Source organism: Talpa occidentalis, unplaced genomic scaffold (genome assembly GCF_014898055.3).
Source record: "Talpa occidentalis isolate TD23 unplaced genomic scaffold, MPIMG_talOcc4v2.1 talOcc4.4, whole genome shotgun sequence".
In the NCBI taxonomy this organism is placed as follows: Eukaryota; Metazoa; Chordata; class Mammalia; order Eulipotyphla; family Talpidae; genus Talpa; species Talpa occidentalis.
The window spans coordinates 89512891-89540188 of NW_023604295.1; the positions used below are offsets into that span (position 1 = coordinate 89512891).

The 27298-nt window shown below is 34.9% G+C and overlaps 1 pseudogene; it reads right to left on the reverse strand.

Moving 5' to 3' along the window:
• Positions 1-2798: 2798 nt before the first annotated feature.
• LOC119258194 (T-complex protein 1 subunit eta-like) lies at positions 2799-4918 on the reverse strand (annotated as a pseudogene).
• Positions 4919-27298: the final 22380 nt, after the last annotated feature.

Here is a 27298-nt window from a genome sequence, read left to right on the forward strand (position 1 = left end):
ATTATATCAGTAATAGTCAAAGCAAAAATATGTGGTCACAGCAAAAGTTTACATGGAAAATAGAATTGATGATAAATACACTAAGGAGAGAAGCAGCAAAGAACCATAGAAGAGAAAATAAAAGATTACATTTCCCTTAACTAAAAAGTTTTCTTATAATTAGTCCATTTATTTTATTATACCAGAGAGTAACAAACTAGTTACTAATAAATTTATTTTATATCACAAAATATATTTTTTGCTTACTATATACCAAATATTCTATAAAACAGATTAGCAAGACAGAAGTAAACACAAGCTGTATATTAATCAGACAAGACCAGGTTGTGCCATGATGAAAAAAAAAAAAAACAGCAAATCTCAGGGTCTTAATAAAACAAAGAGAAAAGGTTTATTTTCTCTTGTTCACACAATATTTCCCTTTGGGAGTTGCTATGTTAGTCTTCTTGCGCTGTCATAACAAATACTGTCTGAGTGACCTAAACAACAGAAATTTATGTTCTCAAGTCTGGAGTCTTGGAAGTTCAAGATTAAGGTGTTGGCAGGGTTAGTCTCTTCTGATGCCTCTCTTTTTGTCTTGTAGATTGCTGCCTTCTCACTGTGCTCTCACATGAGACCATTCTTTTGTGTAAACACTGAGTGAATTCTGGATCTCTTCTTCTTACAAGGACACCAGATCTATCAGATTAAGGCCCACTCTTGTAAACTCACTTATTTTTAATTAGTTTCCTAGATGTCTTATCTCCAAATACAGTTAATTCCAGGGTTAAGACTTCGACATATAAATTTGGGAATACACAAATCAATCCATAATTTGTCTTAAAAATCACATGGCCCTTCTTACTTCAAAAGGAAGGGATACAATTCTATCATATATATGAAATATTGAAAAATACTCCTAGATGACTGTCACAATAAACAGTAAGTCATCAATTAACTTTATGGATGAATTCTTGAAACTGTGATTTTAAAAGGAAAGATAAAAACAAACGCAGGTCTTTTAAATAATAATGTGGTTTCATTTAAATTTTGTCAGGTTTTCCTTTTCTCATAAATTTCATAGAGAAATGACTTTGAATGAAATGACTATTGAAGGAGCTGCTGTATATAAATTTGTATTAAAAAAATACAGTGTTATTTGCTTTGAGGAGTTTTAAAATTATATTTATTGTGGTAACCTTGTTTTAAGTTCAGGCTTCTACATATGCTTTACCATACCACACCCCCATCAAAATCCCAGTAACATTCCACCATAGTCCATTGCATTTCCTCACCACTTTGGTCCCACTTCTCTCCCCTCCCTTCTGGTAGGTAGCCTTTGTTCTGCAGTCAAATTTCAATGGTTCATTTTGTTTTGTTCTTGTCTTTTTCTTTGTTTCTATTTATTCCACACACAACTGAAATTGTTAATGGGCAGAATGAGGGGTACTCTGTGGCCTCCAAACCTGCTTGCTTTAAATGGGTACTGCCATCCACCAAATCAAGACAAAACATATTCTAGTGCCTAAGAACTTCAACAGAATGTAACTTTAAGAGTGTACAATATTTTTTTAATAATGTGCAATAATTAGTGTGCAATAGAGAAAAGAAGAAGAATATAGTTTCCAAGTCAAACACCCAAAGTTACTCATCCACTCATGGTTAAATTCCCAGCCAAAGAGGGTTGGTTCAAACCAGGGCTGCTGAGGTCAAAAAGCTTGTCACCTTCTCAGGGGGACCCATAGGTAAGGGGGAGTTGGGGCCAGGAAAGTCTTGAAGGAAAAGAGTGCAATCAAAGTCAAGATAAAGGCTGCCATTGTCAGCCTCCCTATAGGTGTCTCACCCACATCTGTTTCAAGTGTCTCCTTTCATGTCCTCCAAGTCCCTGGCCCTAATCCATGGCCAATAAACAAGCATGGCTTCTCCTTCATATGTCCATCTGTCCCACGTGCCTCCTCCAGTCTTCTTTCTCTATCTCTGTTCCTTCCCCTGCTGCTTCTTCCTTTGGTCCTCTTTTGCAGTCCTTATTAGCTTCACACATTCTACCTGCATCTATCCTTCCTTAGGGTGGGGCAGTGAACTTACACTGTTATGAAGTCATCTCTATATATTGGTCTTTCTCTTTCTGACTTATTTTACTTAACATAATCCCTTCCAATTTCTGCAAATGGAAAGATTTCATCTACATCATCTACAAATGGAAAGATTTCAATTTTTTTTTATAACTGACAGCATTCTGTTGTGCAGATATATAACCTATTCTAATTCCATGTGTCCTTAGGCACTTATGTTGTTTCCATAATTTAGCTATTGTAGGAACTGTTATAATGAATATGGGAGTTCATATTATCCCTCAGAATTAGTGTTTTTAGTTCTTTGGGTAGATACCAGGTAATGGAATTGCTGGACTATATTGTAGATCTATTTGAGAAATCTCCATAGGGGACAGACCTGTATATACTCCCTCCAACTGTTTATGAGGGTTCACTTATCACCACATTCTCACCAACATTTGTTGTTTCCAGTATTTTTAACATGGAACATTCTTATGGGAGTGAGGTGATACCTCATTGTGGCTTGGATTTGCATTTCCCTGATGATAAGCGATTATGCACACTTTTTTCATTTACCTGTTGGACATCTATATGTGTTCTTGGAGAAGTGTCTATTTAGCTCTTCTGTCCATAATTTCATTGGGTTATTCGTTTTCGTTTTCTTTTTCTTTTCTTTTTTTTTTTTGAGCTGTATGAGTTCCTTGCAGATTTTAGATATTATCCCTTTGTTGGATGTATAATGTACAAACTATGCATCCAGAACATCTACAAAGTGTTCACACTGGTCTGGATTGACTCTCTGCAGGACATCATTGTTCTCTTCAGATCATCCTCAGGAACTCGGTCAACACAGAACATTTCCATAGAAAATAATTGGGGGCAGAAAAGTACTGGGTTGCTATGCCCTCAATGAGGAGTTTGGACCAGACTACTTTGGCTCCAGAAAAATTAATCCTCTCTAACTTGTTATAAATAATGTTCCACTCAGCATCAACAATCACCTTGATAAGGGACTAAAGAGGAAGGGAAAGGCATCATATCATATAGGAATCTGCACATACACACCTAGCATAGGCTCTCACTCTATAACTATTTACTTTAAACTCTTGTTTTAGGGCCTCCCCGGTGGTGCAGCGGGTTGAGCACTGTGCTGTGAAGCTGTCAGCAGCCTCTGAAGCACGAGTTTGATTTCACGCTGGCCAGGGAGAAACCCACATGGTGCAGCAGACCTCTCCTGTCTCGCCCGCTGCTCACCTCAGCAGTGTCTTTGGTCCGTCTGCCTGTTCTGTTCCCCGCTCTGTCTCTGGTGAATTCTCTCACCCTCCAGCATCTCTGACCTGTACCCCAGTTCTTGTATAAATAAATAAATCTTTAAAAAAATAAAACTCTTGCTTTAAACTCAAATTCCTACCCCAATGATGCCCAAAGGAGGGCCGGACTTTGGTGCTATCAGATATACCAGCATGACGATAACCAGGAGGCTGATAACAACTTCTGAAGGCTGAATGTGATGAATACCAGAAACATCAACTATGACACATTGTTCTGATAGGATGTTTGCTTATGACTGTCTTTGTTTTACTTATAAATAGGCTAGCTCGAAATGAGATGACTGAACAGTTTCTTCAGAGTTTTAGACCCACTGTTCTTTCAGATCAATGACCATGGCAGAATGGTCTCTTTAGTGTCCTATGCCTGCTGCTGACTGATAGCCAGCAATCTGAAAAATAAAAGTGCTTATAGATTCAATTCCTGTCTCTGCTTATTGGCTTTTTGATAGTGACAGGCAGTGAAAATTAGCCTATTTTTAACAACCTGATAATCCTTAGATATGTGGTCTCTAACTTCAGAATTATCTTTCTCAGCTTTCAGCTTAAGCTCAACATTTAAAATGCATTTGCTAGATTATTGTACATTTGACGTTGCATTTCAAACCTAGCATAAGAGAAAAGTCTCCTTGAATGCAAGCCCAGCTACCAGCTGGAACTCCTCTAGGGCTTCACATTGAGTCTTTTTTTTTTTTTTTTTTTTAATGGTTTATTTTATTATTTTTTTAAAGATTTATTTATTTATTTATACAAGCACTGGGTACAGTCAGAAGCGCGGGAGGGTGAGAGAATTCACCAGAGCCAGAGCAGGGAGCAGAGCAGGCAGAGTGACAGATACACTGCTGAGGGGAGCAGCGGGCGGCAGGAGAGGTCTGCGCGCCATGTGGGACCCTCACCCGGTGGCCGGGGATCGAACCGGCGCTGCAGAGACTGTGGTTAGCTTCGCAACCCAGCGATCAACCGCTGCGCCACCAGGGGAGGCCCCACATTGAGTCTTTTTGACTCCAATCATATTAAGCTGCAGGAAATCATAAAGCATTATCATTGCACTCAATACCAACTTAGTGAAGAAGACTTTCTGCTGGGAGTTCAGATTGGAACTCAGAGAAGTCATAACACACTTTTCTAGTAACTCCTTTGCTCCATTTCATCTGCCTGTTTTTACAGTCATAGCAATCTCTTTGATTTTGTTAACTGCCAACAGGTTTGCTGTATGGAAAACCTGAATGATGATCTATGGGTGCAAACCTTTCTCCACATAGGGTATCCTCTGCTTCAGAAATTGCAGCAAGCAGATTCTCTGAGGTTATGCTGTCACCAAGCCCAGCATCTTGGTGTTTGGCCATGTCCACTAAAGACTTTGCTGCAGGATGGACCACATCAAGGTGTTTCAGAATGTGCCCCATTATTAGAAATTATTGCATTGCATCTGATCTTGTCAATCCCAAGGGGGCCTAAGGTGGTTCTTACAGTCTAGGCAATCACCTGGCAAACTCTGTTACTTACAAGCTAGGTCACACCTTTGGAAATATCAGTCCCCTACTTTGGCAACATCATTTTGGAAACTGATTCGGTGGTCACATACTTCTTTCTCTTCCTGTTCAGGTTGCTCAGCAACTTTACAATGCCCCACACCAGAGAAATCCCCATTTTGCCAAATCTTTGGACTGGGAGTGATTTCTGTTTTCTTTTTTAATTTGTTTACACTCTCTGCATCTGGTCTATTGGCTTCCAGGTTGCCAATGATCTTTCATCAGTTATCCAGTGGATGAAAAGTAATCTTCAATAAAGAAAGGAAATAATGTGGAGACAAGAAGTCAATCCCTCTTCTTTCCAACGAATGATATTTGCCTGATCTTTTCTAGGCATTTTCAAATTTTTCTTTTGGTAACATCTTCCTGTTGTCCCCCAAAGCACATCTCTTAACATTAACCTCTTCTGCTTGCCTTTGATGTCTATAATACATCTTAATTTGGGAGGAGAATAAATAAGCTAGATTTGAATTAATTTTTTCTCCATTTCACCATTTGTAAGCATTTTTTTGTCTTTACATATGTCCACATTTATCCATATCTCTCTGTAGTCCTAAAGTGTGGTGTTCTGTCATTTTTATCAACTTACTCTGTTTTATTTTATTTGAAATGAAATTAGTATATTTATATCATTGGGTAGTTGTGAGGGTTAAAAAACTGAGCCAAGTACATAGTGGATTTCAACAAATATTTCTCTTTTGCTTTCCACGTCTCCTATAATATTAATTATAGGAAATTATTTGGAAAATTATTTTCTGCATTCAATAAACCTTATTGTAGATTTAAACCATGACTATGACTAACTTGTTTATTTTATCTCACCACTCTGATTTTTAAAATTATTTTTTATTGAGATAACATTGGTTTAAAATACTGTACCTGGTGGCGCAGGTGGTTGAGCACTGTGCTGTGAAGCTGTCTGCAGCCTTTGCAGCGCTGGTTTGATGCCAGGTGGCAAGGGTCCCACATGGTATGGCAGACCTTTCCTGTCTTGCCCGCTGCTCCCTTCAGCAGTGTATTTCTCAGTCTGCCTGTTCTGTTCCCCGCTCTGTCTCAGGAGAATCCTCTCACCCTCCCGCGCATCTGGCCTGTACTCAGGTTCTTGTATAAATAAATAGATCTTAAAAAAATAATACTGTATATGATTTAGGGAAATAGGTACATACTTCTTCAGATTTGTTACCACAACATATCTTCCAACAAAATACACAGAGTCCCATATTATAAACCATTGGGCCCCTTTCTCATTTGTCCTCCCTCCTCCCACCCCCAGCTCCCTGCCTCCTGTACTACCCCTTTAATCATTCAGTTCTACAGTTAGATTAATTGAGTTTATTTTGGTATAGTTTTGTCTGTTCTTTTGTTTTATTTCTTTACACTCTACATATGAGTGAAATCATCAGGTATTTGTTTTTCTTCCTTGACTTATTTTACTTAGCATAATCCCTTCAAGCTCCAGCCATATTATCACAAATGATGAAATTTCTTCTCTTTTAAGCTGAGTAGTATTCCATTTTCTTTACATACCACACCTTCTTTATCCACTCACCAACTGCTGGGCATTTAGGTTGTTTCCATAATGACCATTGTAAATAGTATTGTCATGAATATGGAGTGTAAAAATTCCTTCAAATTAGAGGGTTGTGGGTGTTTTTTTTTTTTTGCATTCTTAGGATAAATACAAAGAGGTCAAGTTATTGGGTCATATGTGGTATTTCTTGATTGTCACGCCTTTCATAATTACTCTTGTCTTTTTACTTTCATTTTCCTTTTACTTTTTTTAAAAGAAAATGGTCTCTGAGATACTGTAAAATCCTGTGTTGTTTAAGGTAACAGACATAGATATTGTGACATAGATATTAACTACTCATATTTTGAATTTCTATTTCTCTGTACTGAATTTTTCTTCTGACAAGTCAGAACTTAGATGTATGAAAGACTTTTGGATTTTTTTCAATGCAAAAATTTGCTATTGGATGGAACTTGGATTGATCTTTCAACCCTGCTATTATGTACTGACTTGCTCACCACAGCATGTGGAATTTTACAGAAGATCCTATTTAATAAGTTTATTTCATATCCCCAGCACTACAGTGCATATATTTGCTTCCATATGTTCTCATTCATATTCAAATATAGTATCACAATAGCTAGTAATTCTTATTAGAAATGATACTAAGCAGTAAAATATGGTCCATTATCTGTGTTTCCAATATATAAATATGTATATATACATATATATTAATGTAGTGATTTTAATAATGATATAAATTATGTTAAATATATTTAGTGGCAAAGACTGTGTTCTTTTGAACAGAAGAATTTTCCTCAGTGAAGGATGATTAGTTCATTTTTCCTAATGAAACTTTCATTTAGGCAGAAGTTACTCCTGATTTTCTGCTCCCATTTCTAAGAGTTCAAGCTATAATCTCCGTTTTTTTGAAAGCTAAAGGAATTTGCTTAAAAAAACTTGAATCTGTTCCTTCGAGCCTGAGAGAAAACTGCCTAGGGATATAATAAACAAAAGAAAGTTAAGGATTCTCAAGCAGTTATATAAGTTGTGGAAAAGAGACATTTTTATTTTATATAGAATGAAGGTGAAAGTAAGATAACATAAGTAATTTGTCTAAAATAGTTAAAAAGAAAGTTTTAGGTCTGATTAAATGTTTCAGTCTCTATTATTTGTCTTGTAATATCCATACAGAAGCAGCAGACCTGATGTTTTTATCTCCACTTATACAGCTTATAAAGAGCCTTTTATGTTTCAGATAAATAGCAATATTTAGAAACCAGCTCAGGAAACATGAAGCTTGCAATATACATGAAGTCAAGATGTTAGCAATTATTCAGAGGTATTAGAAAACACAGACTAGAAGTTAAGTTATGCTAACATTGTCTCAAGGTAAAAAAAAAAAAAAATCTGAGGAACTACATTATTGTAGTTTTGTAAACTTCTGAGCAATAGTCCAAAATTTTGGTCAGTTTTCATATTCTTTGAGGTACATATATAAATTATCATGTTAAATAGGATAGTGTTGCTTAAAACCAATGTTGAAATTTCTTCTCAATTTTTAAAGCAATACAACAAATATTTTCCTGCTGCTAGGTCATTTCTCTTTTCTTAAATTAGAATTTAATCTTTCTAAACACTACTGAAACACTATTTTCATAAAAATCAGAAGATAACTATTATATACAATAGAATCAAAATTTCCCCAGGTCACGGTAACCCATCAATTAAATGAGATCATATTTACATGGATAACTGGAACCTCACTGCTGCATGTCTTCAAATGCATTACACAGGAGCTGAGGCTTTGTGACACATATCCCACCCAAGTGTTTTCACGAGTCCCCAGAGGGTATTTCCCTCTTGTCCAAATCATATTCACTCCCACCGGACAGAGTTGGCCCCTTTATTTTGATGTAGAGTTCTCCCCTTCTACTACTCTTGTTTTCCAGGTCCATAGACAGAAAAGGCTACATTTCCCTTAGGCAGAGAAAGTAGCCGGACATAATAACAGTTCCATTTTCAAATTGGTCCTGATCCGTCTCCCTGTTACCTGCAGCACAGGCAGGCACCGCTGTTGCATGGGTGTTAGCATTGCTGTGTTGGACAATGGCCTTCTCTGGGTATCACCACCAATGTCCCATGGCTGCCAGCTTCCCAAGGTTGTGAAGGGTCATGTGCCTATAGCACAGAGTGGTACATGCTACAGTTATGTTTGGACTACTAACAATACTAGCTCTTCCCCAGTGGTATGCAAGGTTTGTTTTCTTTTTTTAGTTTATTTTTTTTTTTTAGGGTATGAAGGTAGGAAGTGAAGTGAAATGCTTTGTTTTATATCAGTATATTGGTGAATTGAAACTGGTGACTGAAGCCAAAGACTGTTATAGGTGTTGTCCCTGGAGGGGGTTGCTAGTGAGGACAGATAACCCCAGAAATCAGTCACTTTGGGGTGGAGTGACTGATAATGAATATAAGGGACTGCAGAAGAAGCCGAAGATTATTCAACATTTGGGATTCAGTGTTTGAGGATTCAGCATTTGAGGTTCAGCATTTCTGGGGTCAGTGATTTTGGTCCCCACCGTGCCAATCTTCCAGAAGGCTGCCGTGGGCCTCGAACATGAAGAGGCCTCCAGCAGTCAACCTCAAAGAAGGAAAGTTTGGAGGCTTTGCAAGTAACTGAGTGACTGAAACTGTTCCCAGTTTGGCTGCTGTTACAGCCTGGCAGGGAAAGCAAAGAACCAGAGCCAGGTGACTTGATAAGCCGAGTGAGTGTGGCCATTTGTTGGGTCATTCAGCTGCTGTAGCAGCTGTTTTGAGTGTTGCTTGTTTGGTGCTGTGCTGGGGCATCTCCGCAGCTCCAGGAGAATCTCTTGCTGTGTCTCCTGTTGTCTTTGTGAGTTAAAAGCTGGCCTACAGTTTGGCTGCCGCGTGTTCCAGGTCCTCAATGGTGGGAAGACTCCATCTTGGTAATGTGGCCTATTGTTTGTGAGAGGAGCTCTGTGTCCTCAGTGAGGGAAGACACCATCTTTGCTGCTTTTGTTTAGGACTTGAAAACACTGGACACTGCTTTGAGTGAGGTAAACAGCCATTTTTGGTCTCATTAACTGTTTTTTCCTGGTTTGTTAAATAAACCCCGTTATTGTTGTTTTATGAACCATTGTACATCTGGGTCAAAAACTCAGGCAGTGACTGATAAACTATTTGAGCAGTTTTCTTGCCTAGTTTTATTGTCTCTTGCTGCCCTATATCACAAGGAGTTTTGAGACTATCCTGGAGTGGCACCCACATCTGCCTGTGACAGCTAATGTTCTCTCCTCCTCACTTTCACAAGGCAATTTGACTTTTCTGAAAAGCTCTTTGATTTCCATGTCGACATAAAAAACAAACAAACAAAAAAAATGTCTGAAACTCAGCTAGTTTCTCAGTACAGAGTAGAATACACATATTTTCCTTGGCCTACACAGTTTTGTTCAGTTCTACCTGTTAAAACAGATACTATAATCATTCTTCCTTCCCAGATAAACTACACAGATCCACTTGACAGTCATCCCCAGGAATAGTCCTAAAATTTCTTGCAGCAAACAAACTTGCAACTTTTACTATAATTTCAAAATTAAATCCAATCATAAGAAAGCCTCTAATAATTTTTAAAGGAAACTTTGTATGGTAAATGCAGAGTCAAGTGCAAAGTCCCAGCAAATTTTCTCTGAGCCTATTTCCTCTATTCTCCCTGATGTAACTTCTCTTTCTGATCCTTCCTTCTATGGTATAGGCTTCCCTTCTGACTGATTTTCTATGCTAGGAAATAGAAAATTGTCTTCTGGATGCTCAAAGCTTCCTCTTAAATTTTACCTTTAATTTAAAATATCTTTTGCTTATTCTCAGCATAAACAAATACTAGAACTTCTCCTTAGAAGGTAATGTCTCATTTCACTTTGCCCTCAAAAGAGTGTTTACTAATCCTATAAACAATTTTTGGGTAAATGTAGAAACAAAAATGAAAAATTTTGAGGCCCCTGACCTTATCAATCTCTCTGAATAATCTGCCTTAATTTTGAGTATAGTCACACTATGCACCAAAGATGTTTTGGGAATACTATTTTATTAATCATTTTAATTGTATCATTTTTATTGTGATGATAGTGTTTTACAACACTCTATGATTTAGATGTATAGTTTCACACCTCCTCAGACATATGCGACAATACCACATCCATATCAAAGCACCAAAATTCCTCCACCACAATCCATTCACTCCTTTCCTTTGTTTCTATCTCTCCCAACCTCCTCTTCTAATATCCTCAATTCTGCAGTCAGGCTTATATATATATATATATGTTATATTTATTTGACAGATGGCAAAACCCATTTAGAGCATGCAGTTTTGGGTGACTGTGGGATGTCCCTTATTCTGCCTGCTAACAAAAAGTCTCTGAGAAACTTGAAAGGCAATTTTTTTTCCATGTAAAATTTGAGAAAATTGAAGTCTCAAGAACTCAAGATTAATCCAGGTTTGCTGAATTGACAATGGCACAATTTAGTATGAGTGTATTTCCAATATTTCAGATCATAGAAATTTCTGCTACCCTTAATTGATATTAATTTTCATTGCATACCTTATACACTCTAGAGCATTTAAAATTAATAATATGCCCATTGTTCTATTTTTGTCTATAGATTATTTTAATGGGAATGTTAGTAGGTTTATTAGTAAAACCGATTCAACATCCATGCTGTTTAAATCCATAATTTTAAATTAAGGCTATTTTATTCCTTTTAAATTTGTTCTATTATCTTACCTATGCATTTAATTATTGACCTTCAGTTGATTTGGCAATACTATAATTATCATTTATCATTTATGTCCTGCCCAATTCCAAAATGTATATAAGATGACATTAAAGATTGCTATTGTAGAACAACAAACCAATAAGATGTGAAGAATAGAAAACCCAAGTATCAAGACAGAGTAGAAGTTAATCTATTGAGTGCTTTTCCAACAAAGTATCATCGTGAGCTTCCTGAATACCAAGAAAAGATGGAGAAAATGATCGTTAATAGAGCTCTCATTTAACAAAAAGCATATTTCCTTTTATAATTTGGAAACTCAGATCTAAAATGCATGATTTTTTCACCCCCTTTAACTATATTACTTTTTTCTTTTATCTGTTTTCTTAGCATGAGCCACCTAAAAAGAATCAATCATGTGGACCTTAAATAAAAGATATGATAGCATAAGGCACTGGATTCATTTTTAGTCATTTTATTGCTTGTCTTTATTTTAATATTTAATATAGATATTTCATTCATGATAATTTCCTACATAAGAACCTTGATAAAAGTGGTGGCATAATTTTTAAATCAAATTATTGTATATAATTCTATAAAGGCAATTTTGTGGAGAGCCATGATAATAAAATGTGGGCTGCGGCTTTCTGATGCCATACAATAATGATTAGACTGTAGATAGCAAAGAATAATTACATTTTATAAAATTAAATACAAAAGCAGAAGTGTAAAAATACACTTAAAGGTTTTCTATGAACAAAGGATTTTTTTCTTTCTAAACATACTGTAAAAACTTTTGTTTTATATTTAAAAGTAGGAAGAAACTTTTTCATTAAGAGCCAAATACCTGAAACTTTCTTAATGCATTCAGGTCAATTATTATAAAGTGGTGAAAATAATTTTTTATAATCTTTGCACAACACAAAAAGATTAACACATTTTTTTTTCAAAAGTTCAAAAACAGTTACTATAGTGAAACAAAGCAAAGGATTTTGAAGATTCTTTTTTAATTGTTGAACCAAAAGGACTTTATGCTTCCAGGATCTATCTTTTCAAACAGCTGAAAGATAAGAATAAACCTCTTCTACCATGAAATTTCACATCAATCCCTCATATTTTCTTTTTAGAATCAGCTCTTTATGGGGCAGAGCTAGGAAGTTTTCATTTTCGTAACTACAGCTGCTAAACATTTTCTAGTTTTTCTCCTCCCATTTATTAATACACTCTTGAAATACAGGCACCTTTCTCCTCACAAATCCCGAAACTGTTCTCTAGGTCACCAGATCCTTCCCATACAAGGGTGTTACCCCTGACAGTGAATTCCTAAGCCCCAAACCAGTCTCCCTTGGCTTTCTTGACAATTCAGCTTCTGGACTGCTCTTCCCTATCTCTAGTTATATATTTTTTTCTTTTCTTGTACTTTTGCCTTCCTCTCATGGAAACTCATATTTCTATTCTTGATACCTGCAATTTTAGCTTAGCAGTTTATTAAATCAACCACTTGTGGAACTTTTGTTTATTTTCCTGGTTACTTCTAAATGTAGCGTTCCATTCATAATCCACAACCTTTGTCTATGTACCAGTTCTCGGCAACTTAAATGACAAGTCCACATAAGGGGTGGAATACAATACATCCAACTGAGAAATTATCTCCCTCCCTCCAAGAAAAGCACTCCTTTCAAATAGTTTCATTTCAGTCAGTTATTAACATTATCAGTCTCTTAACCTGGAAAACCAGGGTCATGATTTTCCTTCATAGTTTGTAGAAAACGTATCTTAACATTCCTTCCAAATTATCAGAAGTTTTAAAAAAAAAAAAAAAAACTAAAACAAACTAATTTAAACCAAACTACTACCTACAGTTGAGTACGTAAATTTTTAAAGGTAAAAAAAATACTAGTTTACAAATTTGCAACAGAACTCTACATTTGCTTACTCAGTCTTACATTTCATTTTATGGGAGTTCAATTTACATTCCTTACATAAGTAATTCAGGATGTTTCTCCACACAATCTCATAGTCTTCATTCTCATAATTTTCAGTGAGTGATCTCAGACACTTCCCTAAGGAGGAAACTGAAACATAGGATTTTAAAGAAACAATTACTGGGCCTCCCCTGTTGGCGCAGGCAGCTGAGCGCCACTCTATGAAGCTGTCCGCAGCCTCTGCAGCGCCAGTTCAATCTCCGCCGGCCGGCAAGGGTCCCACATGGCGTGACAGATCTTTCCTATCTCTCCCGCTGCTCCCCTCAGCAGTGTATTTCGTCTGTCTCCCTGTTCTGTTCCCCTGCTCTGTCTCTGGTGAATCCTCTCACCCTCCCGCACATCTGGCCTGTACCCCAGTTCTTGTATAAATAAATAAATAAATAAATAAATCTTTAAAAAAAAGAAACAATTACACTGACCCTCTCCTTCTATCATGATTTATTAGAGATTGAACTTGGGATTAGTACTAGATATATTCATACATCAGTTAAGAAAACATGCCCAAATGAGTGCATTTTTGGTGGTATTTCTCTTGCTTAGAATATTGCGTATCCTTCATATCTGTTATGAATGCTCGTGGCAATAAAAAAACAGATAATCCAATAATAGAACCTTGGACAAAGATAAGTTTGTTTATTTCACATGACAAGAAACCTCACAAGAGTAGTGACTGGTGTTGGTTCAGTGAAGTGACTGACCCTGGGGCTATGGGTACTTTTTTGGTAGTGCCAGTGTTCACGTGTATATTCCAAACAGAAGGGGCAAAAATGAAAAGGACTGTGAGGAAGACAACAGGTTTCAACTGATTTTCTCTTAAGTCTCATCATTCAGAATCATTATATGACTCTCTTGTAACTGAAAGGAGGGTGGAAATGGAGATTAAGTTAACCAGGAAGAGCCATATTGTTACTTTTGTCTACAAAAATGATATTACGAAAGTTTACCTAAAATATTACCAACTCTATGAAAATTTCTCCAACTGCTGCTAACCACATTATCCCTAAGTCATGTAGAGCTCCATTTCAATGGCAGCAACTGCATGCAGTGCACCAATGATAATTTTATGGTGTAATATTTTCCATTTAATGCTTTGTTTTCTAAAATTTTCTCTGCATTGAGGGTAGAAGCTATGCTTGTAGTCCTTTTGTTATGGGGCCGTGTAGTTACACTGTAGGGCAGGACTGGTGTTTTCTAGCTGCCTGCTGGGAAGCGGGGTCCTTGGGAAAATGTGGTGTTTTTTCCCTGCTTGTGCCAAAGGATGCTGCAGCTAGGTGTTCCTACCCTGGGGGAACCTCGCAAATTGAAAGGACCAAGTTGGAAAGTGGAGGCAGGAAATATCAAAGGAGGTAAGGAGGTGGGAGACTCTAAAAGGAAAGATAAAGAAGCAGGCAAAGTCCCTCATCCATTCCCCTACTCCCTACACCAATCTTCCAGACTTCCAGACTTGGAGAGACCCAGACTCTGAGCATTTTCTTCTTGGCCTCCAAAGAAAGAAGAAGTTTCCAGCAGCCTGGAGAGAGAGTACAAAGGCCTGAGGCTTAGTGTCTCACTGAGCTGTTTTTGGTGCTGGCCAAAGGCTCATGAAAAGCTGTTTATCAGATTGCCCTCCACCTTCTGCTGCTGCTGTCTCTGTTGCTGTCTGTTCCAACATTCAGTGCTGTTCATCCAGAACTTTGGACTGTTGCTGTAGGCTGCTATGTCATCATCTCACTGGCTGTGTCTGTGAGCAACTCCATCTAGGCTGCCACTATGAGGTGGATCCTGGCTGGCCACTTGCTGGATGCCATGACCTCCAGGCCCTTGTTGGTTGGACAAAATTTTCATCTTGGAGGAGCAGGCTTTTGTTTGGGACTTCTAAACACTGTGGACTCTCTAGGATGAGTTAGCTGGACACTTGTGGCCTTAGCAACTCTTTGTTTCCCTTGTTTGTTAAATAGATCCCATTATTGGTGTGTCCTGAACTTGAGTGGCCTTGCAATCAATCGTTCATGGGGGTGAGGAACTCAGACAGTGACCAGTCCTCTATTGGACATTGTCCTTGGAGAGCTTTAGTAATTCACTTTTTTCTATCTACAAATAACATAGCACCATGTTGGAATCATAGTGGCACATTTAGATATTTAGAGATTAAGATTAAGGCTAGTGCAAATCTGAAATTAGGAATCATTAATTTTAATCATAGCAAGAGGACATTCTCTAAAGTTTTATTTCCTCCTCTACAAATATGACAAAACAAATAAATCACAGAGAAAATATAAGAACTCAATATAATAAAAGGTATCATAAATGCCTAATTATAGTTGATAATAGAAAACACATATTTATTGCTTACAGATGCTTTCTACAATTATGGTATGAAGAACTCACATTTTTGAGCATCAAGACTCAAAACTTTAAAATAAATCTTTTAGTTTCACTTTATTGGAAAAATCCTTTGTTGTCCTCAAGGATAAAATGCATTTCAATTTCACTTAACACTTAGATCAAGGCTATTGAATATACACTCAGTGATTTTATTCATTTTAGAGAGAGATGTAGATAGTCATATCACTGCAATCTTTAAGGATATCTTTTCATATTTATAGTAATATTTTGCTTCAGTTAGAGCTCAAGGGGAAACTGTGTTTGCCAAGAAAACACTGTTTTATTAAAAGTATATTTATTTGTGGGAAAGTGATAAAGATTATGATATGGGAAAGTGCTCTTAATGTTTTATAGTCTTATATGTTTTTGTGTGGTTTTTTCATTAAGATTTATTTTTTGAAAGTTGCCAGAAAACAGTGAGCATAATCTTAGTTTATGCAGGTATTATTAGGGAAAATATATGCAAAGAACATTAAAAGGAATTTTTATTTAGAAAACTAAAATTCCCAGCCAATTTTAACTAGTTGTCAATAGTTTCCATCTAGATTTCATCTTTATAAAATAAAAATTGAAAATCAATTTTAAAAAGTTATAGAGTTATTAAAATATACATGAATGTAGGTAAAATGTTCTAATACTCTCTCATGTTTTCATTGTCCAGCATCAAAAACTCATTTTCCACAGAATCTGGTTTCATAGATTTGCTTTGGTTATCTATTGTGGCAAAAATTTAATAAAAAGTAATAGCAACCTAATAACACAAACAAAAATCATTTAGTATTACAAATTTTGTGAGTTTGAAATTTAGGAGCAGGTCACTGTGTGGTTCTAAGAATTAGTCATGAAATTGTAGTAAACGTGTTGTCTTGGGCTGTGGTCATTTGAAGTAGGCCAGAGTCAGAGGATTCATTTCCAAGGTGTTTCATGACAAGATTATTAGTAGTAGGGCCTCACAGTCCCTTGGGACTCATCACATAGGATGACTGAAAAGTCCTCAAGGCATGCCCATAATTTAACCACATAGCAAGAAATACAAGAGAGAGGATGAAAAGGAAATCACAATTATTCTTATAATTTGCTGTTGGAAATTCCATAATTTTGTTTCTGCCATATTCTATTCATCAGAAGTCCACATGATAGTGCAAACTCAAGGAAAGAGTATAACTGAACTCCAATTTTGAAAACAGGACTATCAAAGAATTTTAGAACACATTTTAAGGTCACCACAATATGTCTACCTACTCCCTACACACTCTCTTTCACATTGTTTTGAAACAATTGTGAACAGCACACCATTTATCTATAAATACTTCCCCTGAAAAAGTCATGCTCTCCAGTGAAAAATATAATTTAGTAGTATCAATATATCCATCAGTTTACATATTTCTTCACTTTTATTCATATTTTTTACAGTTAGTTTAGTTTATTTTAAGCAGAATCCAAACAAGGGCCATTTATTGTATTTAACACTTTTAGAATTCTACCTTTCATCAAACAATTTGAAATATATTTACAATATATAAATAGCAAATTGAATGATAAACATCCACAGCTTTGTTTACACATTGCTCATTGTTCTTTTCCTAAGAAATATTCAAGAAGGAAACAGATTTTCCAAGATTACCATTGAACCTGGAATTTTTTGTTATTGCTATGGTTATATTCCTAATAAGCCACAGGTGTACATTACAAAAGCAAGTGGAAGCAGAGACCATAATATGATGACTTAATTGTCCATAATCTGTTTATCCCAAGGAGCACTTATACATCTGTTACATTTTTCAGCATTTGCTACTTGCAGTTTTTCATGATTTTTGAGTACAGAAACATTTATAGCTAAAGGACCATAAAAAAGGGAAAATGCCATCATGAGGCTTTAAAGTAGCAAGACAAAGAAAGTACAGCTTTTTGTATGTCAGAAATGAATGACTCTATTTTTCAAAAGGGATTTTGTTTTATATACGTTATGTTAAGTCTGAGCACATAATACTTGACCTTGACTGCCATTTCAAAATGAATTACTTTGTTAAATGCAGGTATTAAATAGGGTAAGTACTTTGTTAAATTATTCAATAAGTTTTATCTTGTTTTCTTAAATATTTTATAGCACTATTCTCTATTATTTCATGAATGTGTGCAAAAGTATAAGCATATGTACTACACATATATGTGTATATCTATACCACTTTTACCTAAATATGCATGTTTTATATATGTATTTTCTTAAACAACATCAAAAATATAGAAATAGCTCATTTTGTCCTATATTTTATTTTATTTTTTTAAAGATTTATTTATTTATTTATGCAAGCACTGGGTACAGTCAGAAGTGCTGGAGGGTGAGAGAATTCACCAGAGCCAGAGTGGGGTGCAGAGCAGGCAGATTGATGAAATACACTGCTGAGGGGAGCAGTGGGAGTGGCAGGAGAGGTCTCTTGCGCCATGTGGGACCCTCGCCAGTGGCCGGGTATCAAACTGGTGCTGCAGAGGCTGCGGACAGCTTTGCAGCCCAGCACTCAACCACTGTGTCACCAGGGGAGCCCCTATCCTTTATTTTAAAATTATATTTCAAGATTATATTTTAGACCTCTATTTGTAACAGTGACTTTAAAAGTTCACTTACAGTTAATTTTGCATAAACGATATCCCAAATGTAAAATGTTCCAAAAAAAGAGAGGAAAGTTCATAGCTTATCATATCATAACTATGTGGGAGAAATTTAGACTTAATAATATACTGAAGATTAACATTCAAATGAACAAATTATACAGAAACCTTCTGAAATATCTTAAACATTCTTTGTGGATAGTTACTGTTTTTCCAACCAATGACATAACCACTTTTCCATTAAAATACTAATTAATATTTATGTTGCATTTTTCTTTTTATTCATTTTGTAATAATAAAACTAAATTTATAAATTACTGCATTACTTATTCATACTTACATGAATTAGTAAGAATTCACTACAACATTTGTCAGACTTATTTTTGCCTGTTATTTGATGAAATGGAAAGAATATATTTCCTAATAAATTCAAACTGCTGTTCAACTTTATTTCACAAGGCACAACCATCTACAACAGAAATGTACACAAACAAGACTTTTATTTTGCAACTGGCATTCCACTTGGAGAGCAGTTGACTTTACTATCTAGATCTCATTTTTACTGCTTACTGTTAAGTTTTCTGTCTTTTTTTTTTTTTTTTTTTTTGATTTCCATACCACCAGAGGGTGGATTTCCTTAAGAATGTTCTCCCAGGTATGTTCAGAATATTAATTAAGCCCATCTATTTCTGTTGGTTAATAACAATGTCTGCAGGCTGAATGGACTCTGTGACCTGTGAAAGAACTATTCAAATGCTTTAGTCTGCCCTAGCACATTCTTTAACAAGTGAACATAGACCCTTTTTCACAATCATCCTAAATGTTTCAACTGTGTGTTTCATTTTGGCTCTTGTATCTCCAACCATATAGCTTTTCTACTTCCTTTGGCAAGACTTCCTTGCTCTACTCATTTAAATACTTCTGCCTTTATGACTATTTTACTTCCAAATGTATGGAACTTCTTACTGTATTAGCCTGTAACTGAAGGAAACTTTTAAAAAAATCAGTTTATTCAGGCTAAATCTTCTAGGGGATGCAAAGGCATCGTTAACAAATAGCAATAATTAAAAAGGCATCTATTCAGACTGGATAAAAGGTAAATAGATTTTTTTAAATATATAGTTAGTTTTTCCATTTTCATGTTTTTTTTTTTTCATAAAACCTGTTAGAGAATTACTTTGAAATAACAAAAGAAAGCATTGACTTTTATGAATTTACTTATTTTTTAAGTTATGAGTGCTATGAACATATTGTTATACTAAAATGTTTATATTTAATTTAGATGTTGCAACTAACACTGGATATTATAGCATAAGAATGACCCCTGGGTATGTATGTTTGCTTTTCTTTTTTAATTATTAAACTAATTGGATCTGGCTAAAAGACCTATGGTTATTCAGGTTCTTATATTTTCCTAAAATTTTTATTCTGGTATTTATCTGCCTTGATTAACTATTTGCTTTGTATATTGGAAAGGTAAGATGCTTAACTGTATTTTCCAAGTCCTCCTTAAATTGTTTCAAATTAGGACTTCTCTTATGAATAGTCACACAAGATAGATTATACTTTTAATCAAAAATGTTTACCAGTGTTGCATGTATATGTATAAATATAGTAGTGCATAAAATTAATTTTTGTCTACTCATCACACGCACATATATAGATTTATACAAAAATAAACATATTTAAGTTGTTTTATTCAAGAAATGTATGTTTTAGTAGATTTGGCAGTCACTTATATTATGTGATTGAAGGGGGCACTAAGAAAGACATCAAAAATCTAACTCTATCACTTGGTATTTTAAGGCTATAGTTTCATTCTTCAGATTTTCAAGTAAAACTACATTTTTAAAAATATGGCTAATTAATATATTTTAACATAGATAACCAATGTGTGAAAAATTGTGGAAATGAATGAAAAACTGGAGAAGAGAAAGAGAAATGAAGGACCATACAAAAGTTGGCAGTCCAAAGATATAAATATTTTTAAGCACTACCGAGAGCCAGCCATTCAATAATAGCCAAATATATGTTTAATAACTTCTGGTGAAAAAAATTACTACTAAGATCAGTGTTATTGAGGTTAATCTTACAGACTTGATCTTCCATAAGACACACAATTTTACTAACATCAAAATGCCTACTCAACCGCTTTGCAAATGTGTCATAAACTGGAAATTAGAACTAAACTAGAGGGAACACATAACCACCTGTGGAGAAAAAAAAAAGACACTGAAGGTAGTATTAATTTGCAGTGATGATCGGTTACACATTTTGTATAAAAAGGTACACATTGCTTAAAAGTGTTTGTTTTGAGAAATTATTTTGTGTATGATGAAATGCATATGATTTTTCTAACTATTTCTGTAACTATATTGCTGAAAGGAACTTAAAGTCATCAAATGTGATTCTTTATGAGTAAGATAATAATGCAATCTTTGAGGAGTAGTTGCAAGGTTTAAGATATAACTTAAGTGTAACAATGTAATATAATAACTATTTCATAGAAATGAAACAATAGAATGTTTATTAGTATCATGCATGTTTCCAGATAGCAATATCACTACATTCTAAATATAGAAAAAATAGCATTCTCAGCCAAAGATAATAAAGCTATTATTAAAAACTTTCTTTAACATAAAATGCTTTCTAACAGAAAAATCAAACACACGTTTATAATATATAAAACTAAGAATTCCAGGGTTACCTCAGTATGTAAATCCCCTGTAGTTGACCCTCACACCTGCAGGTTGTATTCCTTGCCTGTTTCTCATGAAAGAAATTATGGTCCACTCTTCTTTCCATTCTTTTCTGTGATTCATTGCTTGTGCTGACTCTATCACGCATCTTACTCAAAACAGATATAACCACTTACATGTTCCAAGGCTTCGTCAAGTACCATTTAATCTTTTCCAAACATTCCCAGTATTTTTTTTATTTTGCAAGAGACTTGTTATAATTTAAAAATGAATATATTATTATCAAATCATTCAAATTTCTCAGTTTAGTTTTACATTCTAAATAGTGTAAACATTCTAAAAATTTGTTAGTGGCAAAAACATCTAATTGTACACTGACATTGTATTTGTATATGGAGATTTTTTTTAAAGGTTTATTTATTTATGCATACAAGAACTGGTGTACAGGCCAGAGGTGTGAGGGGTGAGAAGATTCACCAGAGACTGAGCAGGGAGCAGAACAGGCAGATTGACTGAAATACACTGCTGAAAGGAGCAGCAGGCAAGTCAGGAAAGTTCTGCTGTGCCATGTGGGTCACCTCCCTGGACAGGAATCTAATGTGTGCTGCAGTGGCTGCTGATAGCTTTGTAGTGCTAAAACTTAACCCCTTGTACCACCAGGGAGGCCACCTATATGTGTAGATTTTGAAAATAGATTTAATATGTTTGACTACCCATAGAGGCTTATTATGCTATTATTTACAAAAAATAATTTTGATGTATTATAATACCTTATTAGGATATGAGACTTTAAGAAAAGAAATGTAATAAGAGGGCCTCCTCCGTGGCACAGCGGTTGAGCACTGGGCTGCGAAGCTGCCCGCAGCCTCTGCAGTGCCGGTTCTATCCCCAGCCGCTGGTGGGGGTCCCACATGGCACACAGACCTCTCCTGCTGCACCCGCTGCTCCCCTCAACAGTGTACTTCATCAGTCTGCCTGTTCTCCTCCCCGCTCTGGCTCTGGTAAATTCTCTCACCCTCCCATGCTTCTGACTGTACCCAGTGTTTGTATAAATAAATAAATAAATAAATAAATAAATAAATAAATAAATAAATAAATAAATCTTTAAAAAAAGAAATGTAATAAAAAACATTTACTAAAATGAAAATAACAAATAAAAGAAAGATCTAAAGCAAGCTGATCAAATACAAATAAAATATCAGATAACATTTTAAAGTCCATACACAATGGTAATTGCATTGAAAATAAATTTGTTTTCTACTTCCAATACAAAGATTGTCACCCAGGATAAAATAAAAAATAAATAACATGGTAGCAATGACCACACTCAAAGCCTAGGTCTTAGTTTTCTAAATAACATTCTCCAATAAAAGAAACCAAGGTTCTTTAGAGAAATGACTTAATTCTAGTGCTGGTTCAGAGAATGTGAGTCCAAAGCATCTTCCTATTTAAGAAAATACAGAAAAGTTCAAGATGAAAAGGCAGAGAGCTTGTCACAGGAACACAGGAGTCAACTTGAAAGAATTTCTAATGGTTAACACTGTAACAATTTGAGCAACAAAATAAATAGCTTGGTATTGAATCATTACCATAAGTATAAAATAAATATGTATTAGTAAATAATAAGAAGAAATTATCAATAAATAAGTAATCAGGAAAGGTAATATAAATGTTCTTTATAGAAGAATTCGAAATCATTTTTGTAGGTATAACCCTTTCCAAGATATAATTTCTAGACAGACAGACAGACAGACACACACACACACACACAAACACTACACACACTACCTACATCCAGTTATCATATTCACAGGTCAAATACTGGAAGCTTTCTTTTTGAGGCTGTCCACAGGTGTCCATTATAACCATTTCTATTCAACATTGTACCTAGACATACTCATCAGTGCAATAATGCAAGATAAAAAAAGACACTAAAATAATTTGAAAAGAAGAAATGAAACCATCATTCGCAAAATATGTACTTGAACTTTTGAAAAGAAGCATGAAGTAGATATTTAAAATTAAAGTTTAAAAATGTTATTTCCACTACTATCAAATTTATAAAATGGAAATAATTTAATGAAGGATATATATAAGTTAAACAAAATAAATTACAAAACTAAGTAAAATTTAATAAGTCCCAAATAAAGAGAAGATATATCATATTTTTGAAATGGAAGACAATATTTGAGAAATATGCCTTTCTCAAGTTCATCAATTGATTCATTAAAATGCCAATAGTTTTAATTGTTTTGATATTTGGAGTCATTATGTATGTGGATTTCACATATCTCAAAAATGCCAATACCATCAAACATAAAGTATGAGAACTTGCTCAACTAAATGTCACAATTCCTATAAAAGTACAGAATTAAAACAGTGTGGGCAAAAACAACCAATTAAAAAAAAACAGTATGGGATAGATTTAAGAATAGAAAAATGGAACAATGGAATAAAGAATCTAGAAATAGATCCTCATTCATACAGAGACAGAATCCAACAGGATTCTGAAAAGCTTTGGAAAAAGAAAAAAATATTTTCCATAAATGATACTGAATAGTTGATGTCCATGTGGGAAAAAAAAGGTAGCTTAACCCCTATTACATATTATTTACACATGTCATTTCCAGATATGTTGTAGGTTATATAAAATCTAAGGACATAAGAAATGAGAACATTTCAGTCTTCGGGACAAGAGGAAAATTAAAGACACAAAAAGCACTAACCATGAAATTACATAAACTTCAAAATCAGGCAAACCAAATATCACAACTCATAAATTTGTCAAAACTCATTGGAGTTACACTTAGAGGGGTACATTTTGTTGTATGAAAACTCTACTTGAGCAAAACTTTTTAAAAAGTAAGTCATAATCCAAATGTCTATCTACTGATGAATGAAAAAAGAAAATTGTATAGTCATGCTATGGACTACTATATGGAAATCAAAAAACATCATGTGCTGATACATACTGTTATGTATGAAGCTTCACAACATTGGGCTAAATGAAAATAAACTATCAGCAAAATATCACATACTGTAATAATAATTCAATTTATATAAAATGTCCAGAATGATTGTGCATACATTTTATTATTTTAATTTCAAAAATTATTTTACTAACTTCTGGGACCCTCTTTAACAAATGACATTCCATGAATATGATAGCATTTTGTTACATTCTGTTCCCTTAGATGAAATTGTTTTGGTTTCTGTTGTCTTAAATAACCCAACCCCAAACTTAGTTCTATAAATTGATTAGGCTTAGCTCTTTGTTCTTGCTTGGGGTTTGATTGTGATTTCAGTCAGAAAGCACCTGGGAACAAAATCACCTGAAATATTTACTGGGTTGCATGTTTGGAATGAGATTTTCTCTCACATATCTGATGCCTCATCTGAGAAGCCGAGAATATGGGAAGTAGGCTGTCATCCATCCCTACCTCTCCATCTGAGTTTTCCATGTGTCTATCTTGGACTTACAGCATGACAGGCTGTGGATTGTGAGTCTTTTTGCATGGTGAGAATATTTATTGTCAAGAATATTCCTTATAGGGTCCCCCCTGGTTGTGCAGGGGTTAAAGACAGTACTATGAAGCTATTGCCAGCCACTGCAGCACAAGTTCGATCCCCAGCTAGCCAGGGAGCAACCCACATTGCACAGCAGTCCTCTCCTGCCTCACTTGCTGCTCCCCTCAGCAGTGTATTTCAGTAGATCTGCCTGTTCTGCTCCCCATTCTCTCTGGTGAACCCTCTCACCCCCTCCTCCTCTGGCTTACACCCCAGTTCATGTATGCATACATAAATAAATCTTTAAAAAAATAATTCTTATAAGAGAGCAAGAAGGAGGCTATTAGACTTCTTAGGACATAACCAAAAAAGTCATATTGACTCAATCCAAAAGCACTATGTGGATTCAATATAAAAGTATACTACATTAATACCAGGAGACATGAGTCACAAGGACCATGTTCGGAGAGACACTGCCCCTCTTAAGCCAAGGAATACAGAGACCAAACATAACAAAAGCTGTTGCCACAGTCTCAATATTTTCTTAGCATTTCCAAACCATGGATTCAATAACATCTTCTATAACATACATGATAGGAATTTTTAGCATAAAGATTTATGTTGAAACAAAGCAGATGTGATAGAGGTTATTTATTGAATCTGTTTTAAATATTACAACAAAAGTTACAAAGTAATTTTTATATTAGCCACTAAATGTCTTTGGGGTAGTCTTTAGTTTTTACTTTGATTTAGCATACTTATTTCTGAAAAGATACATGGCATTTGAATTGAAATGACATGTGATATACAAAATAGTCCAATATATGCTTATTCCATACCTATTATGTGCCAGAAACTCTGCCAAGATGTCGGGATACCCCAATTAACAAAATGTTGTTTTGTCTTCAGGAAACTTAGTACAAAAACAGGCAGGATATGTAATGCCCATATTTCAGTTTCTCCTGGGACAGGTCCTTATATAGTTATCCAAAATTCTTTTTCCTCATATGCTCACATTTTATGTGAAATCTTCTTCATGCTGAAAAGAAACTGTCTTTCAGTTTCCAAAAAGAGTTTAGCAAATGAAACAGTACATGTGATAAATGTTAACCGTTATTCCTTCTTTCCTTCCCCTATATGATTTCAGGTGGGATTTATTAAGAGAAGATATATTTCTTCTTCTGAGTCATGAAGAACATTTTTTTATCTGTATCCTCCAAGGAAGCTCATGGTGAAATAGATAAAATGTCAAAAATAATTAAGAAAAATGCCAGGGTATCCAACAACCTAAAATTACACCTTTTGATAATGCCCAGTGTTCATCTCCTCGGTCCCTTGACAGATATAAACACCAACTTATCACATCCTTTAGATGATGGTGTGTTAAATCAATGTTGATGAACTCTTGGTACAGTAAGTGGAAATGAAAAAAGAAATTCTCTTAGAAAGCAGAGGTCATGGAATCCAGGAGGTCAATATACAGTATGCAATAGACACAGAACCTTGAATCCTTCAGAATTGTTATATAAAAAGCCTTCTAAATCTCTTTCATCATTTTCACTAGTTTCAATCATACTTCTATTTTATCACTTTTTTAACCTGCTATTTTCTTTAACCACAAAAATTGCTTTTTTAAAACATTTGTTTCAGCTTTTGCCTTTACCTTTCAGTATTAGCTGTCTAGATCACTATGGTAGTAGAACCAGCTCACATAAGAAATACATTCCTGTATCAGAAGTGTGATAATTTAAATCATGGGAAAGTAAGAGTTGAAATAATCTTACACTAGATATGCAAACTAAGTTTAAGGAAATGTGCCTCTGATTTGTCACAATATGTAGATATGGATCATTTACTTGTATTCTCTTAACTCTTTGATTAACATGTGGCTAAAGTCTTTGAACAGGTATCAAAAATATCATATACATTAAATCACCTACCTCAAACTTTTAATTACTCATTAATAATGATAGTTATAATAAAAACAAATAAAAGCTTTTAAATACACCAGTTTCAAATAAGTAGAGGTAGTAAATTGTCCACAATAAATATAAATGAAATAATGCTGCTTCAAGCCAAAAATTTTAGGTAGCATAAGGCCATTAACTAATTCTATCTCTAGATGGGCTAATGTGTTTAAGTCTGTTGAATGATATTAGATATGCATGCTGATATAAGTGACATTCTCCAATACTAAATATATAAATAATAAAGGACTTTAACTGAAATTAGCTTTCCTTTTCTGATTAATTTGAATAGGAAGAAGATACTGGTTTCAGGTTCCTAAAGATGCTAACAATGCTAAAGTCTGAGCTTATAACTAAAAAATCAAAATTAATGATGCCCCAAATTATTTTATTATGTCTAACATATCAAAGTTACAATTATTATTTAATCTTCTATACATTCTACAATTTTTTGGATATCTCACAAAGATTCTTAAAAGTGTGATATTAAAATATATATCCTTATGTGTGTTATATACATTTTGGATACAAAATTATATATTTGCAATTGGGGAATGAACCTTGAAGAAATCATGACCATGTTATGTTTTCAACAATGTTCATTTTCAATTTTTTTATTGACGTTCTCAGTTGCAACCAGTAGATTTAAAAATACATAGGAGGGATTCCCTGGTGGCGCACGCGGTTGAGCACCACACTGTGAAGCTCTCCGCGGTCTCTGCAGCATGGGTTCGATCCCTGCCAGCCGGGGAGAAACCCACATGCTGCAGCAGACCTCTCCTGTCTCATCGGTTACTCCCCTTCGCTGCTCCCCTCAGCAGTGTACTTCATCAGTCTGCCTGTTCTGTTCCCCGTTCTGTCTCTGGTGAATCCTCTCACCTTCTGAACATCTGGCCTGTACCCTGGTTCTTGTATAAATAAATATTTTATTTTATTTTATTTTATTTTTTTAAGATTTATTTATTTATTTATTTATTT